Source organism: Mus caroli, unplaced genomic scaffold (genome assembly GCF_900094665.2).
Source record: "Mus caroli unplaced genomic scaffold, CAROLI_EIJ_v1.1 scaffold_25214_1, whole genome shotgun sequence".
NCBI classification, from domain to species: domain Eukaryota; kingdom Metazoa; phylum Chordata; class Mammalia; order Rodentia; family Muridae; genus Mus; species Mus caroli.
This window is the reverse complement of record NW_018390971.1, coordinates 10-3236: the sequence shown is the minus strand read 5'-3', so window position 1 is coordinate 3236 and position 3227 is coordinate 10. Positions and strand designations below refer to the sequence as shown.

Below are 3227 nucleotides of genomic sequence, written 5' to 3'. Positions count from 1 at the left end.
TCTAAATTTTGAACTCATTTAGTGAAATGTGAGACACTCTTTCACAAATCTCACTGACATTCATAAAAATGTATTGCCTCCTATTAAATATTATATTTGTGTATGATATTAATCCATGTAAAAGATTTAGTAGGGAGTTTTGCAGTGTAGAAATCTTTCCATTGAGAGAATAATCTCTAACAAATGTACAGTTGTTCCTCTGGATCCATTTAAAAAATCATAATGATATATCTAAGCATAATGAAATGTAAGAAACTTTACCTGCTGACAAGCAGTGAAATATCTGTTGTATTCTGCCTTTTTCTGAGACTCTACTTGTTGAAGAATGTGTTCATGGTAGGTGTGGGCCGCAACATAAATAGCATTATACAAATTGTAACCTTCATCACTCATGGCCATATCATATATTAGGAATCTTTAGAGCCGAATATAATTTAAGAATTCATACACATTGGGCACTATGATATGATACATTTTGTATTCATCAAAATCAATAAATATTGTTTTATCTCAATGCCATCCTTGAACTAGATTACAGTCCTATTCAGTAAGACTGCTATAAAATAACCTTGGTGTTTTAATTCCACAGATACATAAAAAAACATGACTTAAACCACATATGAAATACATAACAGATTCTCCTTATCATTTTTATTATTTAAATGCATTTTTTAGCAGACTTAATTCTTTTATTTTTCTTGTACAAAATCCTTATGTTGTAGCCACAGCTGGAGCCTGGGTCCTCTGAACAGAGACTCTGATGTGGGTTTTCACAAGATGATCAGTGAACTCCTGATAAGGAGACTTGGTGAAGACAGTCTCTTTCCAGAGGTCGGGGGTCAGGTAGCTGTAAGTCTTGTAGATGGCATCAAAGGTGGCCTTAGCAAAGTTGCCCAGGGTGGCAGTGTAGCAGTCATCTATAGCGGCCATCATCAGGAGCTTCTTGGACACAGGAGCAGAGACAATGCCAGTGCCTCTGGGGGCAGGGATGAGATGCACCAACACAGAGCCACAGCGGCCTGTCACCTTGCATGGAACAGTGTGGGGCTTGCCAATCTTGTTCCCCCAGTAGCCTCTCCACACAGACACGATGGAAAGCTTGGCCAAGATGATGGCCCCTCAGATGGCAGTGGCAACCTCCTTGGAGCACTTAACACCAAGACCAACGTGACCATTGTAGTCCCCAATAGCGACGAAAGCCTTAAACCTGGTCCGCTGGCCAGCCCAGGTCTGCTTCTGCACTGGCATGATTTTCAGAACTTCATCCTTTAGGGACGCACCCAGGAAGAAGTCAATGATCTCAGACTCCTTAATGGGCAGGGAGAACAGGTAGATCTCCTCCAAGGACTTGATCTTCATGTCCTTAACCAGGCGGCCCCGCTTGGTGACAGGGATCCACTCCTTGTCTTCAGCTTTACCTCCACGAGCCCCGCGGCCTCGACCACGGCCACGGCCTCGGCCACGTCCGCTGCCCCTAAGACCGCTGTCGAATCCTCCACGGAAGCCGCCGCGGCCTCCTAATCCTGGGCCCCCAGGTCCTCCGGGCTCTCCCGCTGCACCGGCGTCATCCACCATTTGGTGTTTTCCCGAAGAAGAAGATTTAAATGCATTTTATACATTAACATCTTAATATTATTGAATATTTTGAGAATCAAATAATATATCTAAATTTTGTTCAACTTTTATATTCCTATTCTTTTATACCCTAAAATATCATTAATACATATTTAATAACATCCATAACTGAGGATCCTATGCCTAATGTTGATTAGTAAATTGTTTCAAACCATATAAAATACTCTTTGGAAATTAAGCATAGTAAAAGATCCCAAAATTTAAAAAAGTGGATCATTAAGAAATATATTCAACAGCCCTTCTTAGATAACACCTGACATAGTCTGAGAGTATCCAAAACACAATATATTATCTGTGTAGACTGTCTAACAATCAGTTTACCTAAAGAAGATTATCAGTGTTTCTAGTAGAGAAATTATTTTATGAGTAAGAATATTTTACATAGTTCCAAATAACAAAAGCTCTTTGAACTTAAACACTAAAAATTGCTAATTTTGTTCACAGTAAGAAAATTATGAATAATATTCTAGAACATGTTTTGTATTTGATTCCAATATTTGTAGATCATGCTTTAATATTTACAACTGTTACTATCATCAATCAGATTATTTTAAGATACATTTAATTTAATTTTATTTATCCATTTCAAAATATACAAAATGATTGAATATACCATATAACCAGAAAATTATCTGTTAGGCCCTTTTGCATATCAATTGATGTAACCTTTTAGTGTGTTGTTACTACTTCTATTCTGTAAAAAATATTATCAGAATTCTTTTAATACCTGAGTCTTCCTAATTCTTTGAGATCCTTTATGTGATGTCTGAGCACAGAGATCTTCTCTATCCCAGCACAGTTGTCAGTTCATCTGTTCCTGTTAGCTATTCCCTCTCATCAGGAGTAAAAATACCAAAAATGGTCTTTTGCTGAAATTTGCGTTTTTCAATTGAGAGATTGGCACTAACTTTTTCTTTCTAATCTAGAAACGTTTATTGACACTGTTCATATATTTNTAATTTTAAANCTTATTANGGNTTCTAAAATTGTCACTAATGAGAATTTCCACTATTTTTGCAATGAGGTGTGGAAAATTCAGAATACATCAGAACTGAATTCTTACTCACCAAACACAGAAGGATAATAATGTGAAGCAACCATCATTATCAAAGTGTACANTGCACTGTGGCTACCAATTGAAAATGTATTCGTTTAATCCCAAAGGCATGAAAATTGAATAAGAGATGGGATGAGAGGCAGAGACGCACAGNAAACCTTGGTTTATGAAAGAAAGATGTCACAGGCACATTGATTGGCTAAAAGTTGAGTGATTTCAATATGACTTCCCTCATGATTTGCAGCCACAAATGGTAGTATNTCACAGTTTGGATCTCAGACTTAGGTAGCAACATTTAGAACAGTTTTTTTCCCACGAGAAATACCGGGATTCTCCTAGATTTTATCTTTTCAGACCTCAGAGGTAGAGCTTAAGGCCAGAAATCTCCCTATGTATCCAGGGCAGAAGACAAAGGGTGAATTGAAAGGAGATGTGAATATATATTAACTACTGACTAATGTTAAATTTATTCAGTAGTTAATAGAAATATTAACCATCTATCTGATAGTGATAATAAGCCTACTCTGTGCCTGGG

At 37.3% G+C, this 3227-nt stretch overlaps 1 pseudogene; it reads right to left on the bottom strand.

Annotated features, from left to right (window-relative positions):
• Nucleotides 1-711: 711 nt before the first annotated feature.
• On the bottom strand, nucleotides 712-1575 carry LOC110288920 (annotated as a pseudogene).
• Nucleotides 1576-3227: the final 1652 nt, after the last annotated feature.